Source organism: Chiloscyllium punctatum, chromosome 32 (assembly GCF_047496795.1).
Source record: "Chiloscyllium punctatum isolate Juve2018m chromosome 32, sChiPun1.3, whole genome shotgun sequence".
NCBI classification, from domain to species: Eukaryota; Metazoa; Chordata; class Chondrichthyes; order Orectolobiformes; family Hemiscylliidae; genus Chiloscyllium; species Chiloscyllium punctatum.
The window spans coordinates 31,222,157-31,229,605 of record NC_092770.1 but is presented as its reverse complement, the minus strand read 5'-3'; the positions used below and the strand labels follow the sequence as shown (position 1 = coordinate 31,229,605).

The window sequence follows — 7,449 nt, the reverse complement described above, 5'->3', positions numbered from 1 at the left end:
ATAAACCCGTTGGACTATAACCTGGTGTCATGTGATGTTTAACTTTTTGTGCACTGTAGACATTCCATTTTATTACATTGCCTCCATGGCTTTTGATGATACTCTGCAATGCGAACCTGCCCAACAACCAACTGAGCTAAACTCCAAAGTATACAGTGTAGAAAAGGCCCTTCAGCCCATCAACTTTGTATTGCCAAAGAAATACTGCCACCTATACTAGTCTCACTTTCCTGCACTAGACCCATGTGTCAGGGCAGCTGTATAAAACTCAGTTCATTCGCCAAGGTGTTGCCCAGGTAAACACAAGTAAGCACTCACGTGATCAAACAGCAGCACAGCTATTCAAGGGGACCCCTATGGGTAAAGGGAGGAAATAGCGCATGCGTATTATCAACCTTACTTCTTCCCGCGACGGGGGGGTCCTTGAACGTTTAATTCGCATGCGTATTCTTCGTCGCCTTGACACGTCCGTGAAAACGCATGCGCTTTCGCCGTTGCTGGTGCCAATAACGCACGCGCTTCCACGGCCGTCCCGGCGCGCCGGCAAAACGCATGCGCCTAACACGGGAATGTCGGGGGGCCGGCATTGGCGCATGCGCCTTGACGTTCCTCGCTGGGTTTTTGGGAGCGGAGGAGTCACGTGCCTGGCAGTACTGCCGCGGTCGGTTTGGAATCTTGTCGCTGTTTGAATGCGGCGCGCGGTGTGTCCCCTCCTCTCCTCTCCCCGTCACACACAGCGGCCGCCGGGGGATCGTCTGACCGAGGGAGGTCTTCCTCACACTGTCGTTATGTAGGTTAGACACAATGTCGGTGCAAAAAGAAACCACCCCGCCTCGGCCTAGGGGAAGACCATGGGGCTGGGGCTGGGGCTGGGGCTGGAGCTGGAGTTGGAGTGGGAGTGAATGGGGAAGAGGGAATGGAGCTGGCTGGTGGGTGGGTGGGATACGGCGAAGTGCCAGAATGGCCAGGGATGTCAGGAAGGAATGTGGAGATGGCAGCCCTGCCAACTGGGAGAGGTGTACAGATGATTGATTGGGAGAAAGTGAGGACTGCAGATGCTGGAGATCAGAGCTGAAAATGTGTTGCTGGAAAAGCGTAGCAGGTCAGGCAGCATCCAAGGAGCAGGAGAAGGGCTCATGCCCGAAACGTCGGTTCTCCTGCTCCTTGGATGCTGCCTGACCTGCGGCGCTTTTCCAGCAACACATTTTCAGCAGATGATTGATTGGACTTACAACGATACAGTGCATCGTGTTTTGCGTGTTACACGGTAGATTGCACCATACAGAGTGTATCAGGGTAGCAGAACAGAGTACAGAATACAGCGTTACAGCTGTAGAGGGTGAGACCAGAAGTCTGATAACAGCAGAGAAGAAGCTGTTCTTAAATCTGTTCATACCTGTATTCAAATTTTTACATTTTCTGTCCGATGGGAGAGTGTATAACTGGAGTGGAAGAGGTCTTTGGTTATGTTGGTTGCTTTTCCAAGGCTGAGGGCAGTATAGGTGGAGGCAATGGATGGAAGGCTGATTTTCAAGATGGGCTGCACTGTGTTTCTTGGTCTCAGTCAAAACAGTCCCCAAACTACGCATGCAGATGGAATGCTTTCTATGATGGACCTATAAAAGTGGTAAGAGTTCATGTGGACATGCTGAATTTCGTTAGCCTCCTGAGGAAGTAGAGATGTTATTGTGTTTTCTTGACTGCTATGTCAAAATGGGTGGACCAGGTAGATTGTTGGTGATCATTTCTCCCAGGAACTTGATGCTGTCGACCCTGTCCACCTTAGCACCATTGATGCAGACAGGGGCATGTTCTCCGCTCCACAACGGTGGTAGCACCAGCAAATGTAAATTGTAAATGGAATTGGGCTGGAATTTGGTCTCGTTCATGAGTATATAAGGATTATAGTAGGGGGCTTGAAATAGGTGGGGACATCAGATCGTAGTAAGCCAAGGTTAAAGATGTCCACGAATGTTCCCACCAGCTGGTTCACACAGGATCTGAGTGCATGGCTGGGCACTCTGTATGGGCCAGTTGCTTTCTGTGGGTTCAGTCTTGAGAAGGCTGATTTAATATCTGCAGTGGTGACTAGGTACAGGTGCATTGGGAGGCTGTTGGGATAGATGGCATGGTTTCACTGACTTTCTGTTCAAAGTGAGCAGATGGTAGAGTTTGGAGAGAATTTTGGGCTAAGAAGCAGAAGATGTGAGAGTGGCACAGCTGTGGTGAATTGAAATGGCAGGACTTGGGATGGGGTTGGATGGCATTGCTAGAGAGGAGCTTGGAGGCTAATGGAAAGTTGAGTAAATTTAGGAATTTATGAATGATAGGAATGAGGGAAGTGAAGAAGTGATTTCCAGACTGAATGTTGTTTATTATAATTGCGCAGCCTAAGGCTGTGTTTCCATTGTTACTGCACTCTTGAGTCTGGCTCGTGGAAGCTTGAACGCTGGTGACAAAATTGGGGAAATTTTTAATCCTGTTATCATGGAGGGAGATAATTGCTTTCTATGTTTGCACAACTGTTCTCTCCACAGTTTTTAACTAAAAAGGCTAATAACTTATAAAAATTTAAAAGTTCACTGGTACAGAAGAGGTCTGTCAGTAACTGTTTTTGTCCCGATTCTATTCTAAGTGTTTTGTGACTGATAGAGAATTGATGCCTAAGATATTGATTTCACTTTTTGCTTTGCAATACTGTACATTCTGCTTTGCATTTCAAGAGTGTTCATTGTCTGCATTTTTTAAACATCATATATTAACTGCACCTGAGTTTGAAATGTGTTTAGCAACTTGAGGGAGCTCAGTCTTCAGGAACTGGTTCAACACTTAATCCAGTTTGTGGTCAAAGCAAGAATGGGTGTTAGCCTGGCTTCTTCGAAGGAATTTAGGTTTCTACAACCTGGTCTTGTTGTACATCTCAGTTTAACATTCATTGAAGTGAAAATCACCATGTACAGATGATAAAATCATACTTTAAATTTAGTATGCAGTAGATGTTTAAGGTTTCACTTCAGAGTTTATAGATATTTTGTGGAACTTCAGAGGATTATAAGATTTGAACCAGCATACCTAATGCTTGTGTGAATCTCAAGATATGTTCATAATGCCTTCAGTTTAGATCTGTTCAGCAGTGAGGCAAGACTATGAAAAAATTGGGTTTTTCACAGCGCCAAGTTCACAACGTAAACAGCTCTAATCAGTATGTAGTTCACCTTGCAATTGCATTTCCTGAGTTGGGCTGAATTAGAAACTCACATTGTCAAGTATAGAGATCCCCTTTGGGTGTCCCATCTTGTTCTCCAAGTGGAACCATGCTGGAGTATTTAGATGATTCTATTATTCTGTTTGGTCAGATGGGTGTGATTTTGACTTTACAAAACGATATAGTAAGACCAAATGGTTTGATTTTGCTTGTTGCTCCCTCTGTAAGTTTATTTTGGAACTTTTATGAATCCAGAATATGGTATCACTTATTCTGCACACTAACATTTTGAAGTTGCTTTTCCCATGACCTTATCCCAATCCCAAATACCATACCTTGTTACCACATGCTCTGCTATTACATACAATCCATTGTTAGGCACTAATACTCCCCATTGATTCTCTTAGACTAATTGTTATCCTCTCCTTTGTCCAACAGCTCTCTCCTTCAGCTCTATTTCCACCTATTGTTTACTCCTTAACCATCCCCTCCCCCTTTATCTTTTGCATGAAAACCAACTTGTTTCTAGCTACCATCCCATCTGAGGAAGAGTCATTGGACCTGAAACACTAACTCCAATTTCTGTCCACAGATGCTGCCAGACCTGTTGAGCTTTTGCAGCAATTTTGTTTTTTGTTTCTGATTTCCAACATGTGCAGTTCTTTTGGTTTTTAATACTTTGAGGCTGCTTGGAGGAATTGTCCTTCACCTGTGCTTGCAATGTAACTCAAGTGTGGTGCCATATCTGTTTCAAAAAGTGCTCCAGGATTTAATTTAACTGAATAGGGTGCAGACACTGATGTGTCAGTGGGAGCTGAGTGGCAGGGTGGACAATGAGGAGGATGCAGGGATGTTTCTGTGATTTGGACAAGTTGACTCTGGGCAAATATATGGAAGATGGAATATAACCTGGATTAATGTGAGGTTATCCACCTTGGTAGCAAACAAAAAGACAGATTATTATCTGGATGGCAATAAATTTAGAAAGGGGGAAGTGCATCAAGACTTTGGTGCCATTGTACACCAGTTGCTGAAAGTAAGCATGCAGGTGGTGAAGATGGCAATGGTGTGTTAGTCTTCATAATGAAAGGATTTGAGTACAGGAGCAGGAATGTCTTGCTGCAATTGTACAAGGCCTTGGTGAGACCACATCTAGAGTATTATGTGCAGTTTAGGTCTCCTTATGAGGATGGATGTTCTGGTTATGGAGAGAGAACAACAGAGCTTTGTCAGACTGATTAAAAACTATTTACTGCAGATGCTGTAAATCAGAAACGAAAACAGAAGTTACTGGAAAAGCTCAGCATACCTGGCAGCATCTATGCAGAGAAATCAGAGTTAACGCTTCCAGTCTGTGACCTCTCCTCAGTTCCGAAAAGGGGTCACTGGACCTGAAATGTTAATTCTGGTTTCTCTTCACAGATGCTGCCAGGCCTGCTGAGCTTTTCCCGCAACTTCTGTTTTGCCAGTCTGATTTCTGGGTTGGAAGAAAGTGAGGACTGCAGATGAAGGCTGTATGTAGGGGTGAGTGGCCTGACAGAAAGTCATTGAGTTGGGAAATGACCAGGGAATCAAGCGCTACGGGGAAAAGGCAGGAGAATGAGGTTACGAGCCCTCATTCCTGATGAAGGGCTTATGCTCGAAACATCGATTTTCTTGCTCCTTGGATACTGCCTAACCAGCTGTGCTTTTCCAGCACCATGTGTTCGTTTCTAATCTCGAGCATCTGCAGTCCTCACTTTCTCCTCCCTGAGAAACATATCAGCCATGATTGAATGGCAGAGCAGGGCTGATTGGCCTAATTCTGTTCCTATATCTTATGGGCAGCTCCTGTTAATATTTTCTATGTTTCTGTGTATACTTTATATTCATTAAAAAAAATTTTTGCATGGCAGAATAAGTGATTTTGAGTTCCAGTCCCATTGAAAAAATTGCGTTGCTGGCTAACAATTCAGCTTAAGACCTGAGATTGAATTGATAAATTGGAAGGATATAGAGATCGACAACTATATTGATCTATATATCGGGGATAAAGTAATTACCAGCTAATGGTGGCTGAATAAAGCAAATGCATTCTATTAAATAGGGTTACAGGATTTCTGAAAATCATACGCTACTCTGTGGGGCAGCATTTTGAAATTGGATTAGTGACATTAGAATTTTTCAACTTGGTTGAATGTTTATTCTGAGCAGGGTAATTGAAAGCAAAGGAGCAATGTTTCAAGTGTAGTTGGATGATGGATATTAATAGCAACAGCTGTGGTGCATTGTGCTTTGTGGCAAATAATCTTATCTTCAGAGCTTCTTTCAAACATATTGAAACAAATTATTAAATTGTAACTCTTCATGACTTTATCTTTGATATTATTTGTAATAATGTTTCAAAAGTTAGGGAATCTCTACGATTGGCCATAGTAATTTGGGTAATGTTGCTGTTTTTATAACTGGAGGAATATATATGCTATATTGCATAATATTTTCTGCTAAGGTGTAATTTATTTCTTTAATAAGATTTTTAAAAATTCTGTTAAAACATAGCTTGACGTCACTTAGTGTTAGTAAAGTTCCTTATGAGAACATGGTTGTACATAGAAAGCATAGAGCATGAAGTGTTTATATTCATTAATTAAATAGCTAGTCCAGCATTTATTGCCCATCTTTAATCTTTAATAGGCTTCTTGAAACTCTGTACTTCTTATGGTGTGTGCACACTCAAGTGCTGTTTGACAAGGTGGGGGAGGGAAGTTGCAGGATCTTAACCACAGTGACTATGAAAGAATGGTGATATAGTTCCAAGCCAGGATGGCGAGTGACCAGAAGGGGAGCTTTGAGGTGGTGGCATGCCCATGTATCTGCTGTTCTTCTAAACGATAGAGAGTTTATGGATTTGGAGGATGCTTTCATGTGGTTTTGTTGCAGCTGTTGTTACCACCACAGCTTGTAGGTGGTGCGTGCTGCTGCCACTGTCCACTGAAGGGCGTTGATATTGCAGGTCATAGATGGGGTACTTTTTGTCCTGAATAGTGTAGAGTTTCTTGAATGTTGTTGGAGCTACATTCATTCAGACAAGTGAAGAGTATTTTATCATATTCTGACTTGTGCCTTGTGACGGTGGACAGGTTTTGAGGAGTCAGTGGTGAGCCAGTTGTTGTAGGACTTCAAGCTTCTTTGATCTGCTTTTGTAGGCACAGCATTTATGGGTCTGATCTCGTTCAGTTTCATGTCAGTGGTAACCCTGAGGATGTTGTGAGTATCTTTGCATGAGAAAAGATTAATGTATTTTTCTTTAAAAAAGAGATTACTTTTGGATGTAGGTTTGCTCACTGAGCTGGAAGGTTTATTTCCAGACGTTTCGTTACCCTACTGGGTAACATCTTCAGTGGGCCTCAGGCAAAGCAATGCTGAAAATTCCTGCTCTCTATTTATATGTTTGGGTTTCTTTGGGTTGGTGATGTTATTTCCTGTGGTGAAGTCACTTCCTATTCCTTTTCTCAGGGGCTGGTAGATAAAGTCTAACTCGATGTGTTTGTTGACAGAGTTCCAGTTGGAATGCCATGCTTCTAGGAATTCTTGTGCGTGTCTTTGTTTGGCTTGTCCTAGGATGGATGTGTTGTCCCAGTCGAAGTAGTGTTCGTCCTCATCAAGCAAGCAGACAAAACACGTCCAGAAACCCTAGCCACTCTCCTCTACATCAAAGACACCTCGGAAATGACTGCCAGTCTACTCAGACCCTTTGGCATCATGGGAGCCCACAAACCCACCAACACACTAAAACAGCAGCTAATGAACTTGAAAGACCCTATACAGACAACAAGCAAATCTAATGTCATCTATAAAATACCTTGCAAGGACCGTAACAAACACTGCATTGGACCAACAAACAGAAAACTAGTCACCACGATACATGAGCACCAACTAGCCACAAAGAGACATGACCCTCTCTCACTGGTATCCTTACACATAGATGAGGAAGGACACTACTTTGACTGGGACAACACATCTATCCTAGGACAAATCAAACAGAGAGACACACGAGAATTCCTGGAAGCATGGCATTCCAACCGGAACTCTATCAACAAACACATAGAGTTAAACCCCATCTACCACCCCTGAGAAAATGAACAGGAAGTGACTTCACCACAGGAAATGACATCACCGATCCAACGAAACCCAAACCTATAAATAGAGAGCAGGAATTTTCAGCATTGCTTTGCCTGAGGCCCACTGAAGATGTTACCTAGTAG

General features: G+C 43.2%; 1 protein-coding gene across 4 annotated transcripts in view; it reads left to right on the top strand.

Annotated features, from left to right (window-relative positions):
- The first annotated feature begins 628 nt into the window (after positions 1 to 628).
- The window catches only part of gnptab (N-acetylglucosamine-1-phosphate transferase subunits alpha and beta), a 92,897-nt gene continuing 86,076 nt past the window's right edge, over positions 629 to 7,449 (top strand). For 2 of the 4 annotated variants that reach the window (XM_072552005.1, XM_072552008.1), the window contains exon 1: positions 629 to 790. The gene's annotated coding sequence lies outside the window, so the exon portion shown is untranslated. Of the gene's footprint in view, positions 795 to 4,627; positions 4,730 to 7,449 lie in introns of all 4 variants that reach the window. The other 2 variants (XM_072552007.1, XM_072552006.1) reach the window with 2 other exon arrangements.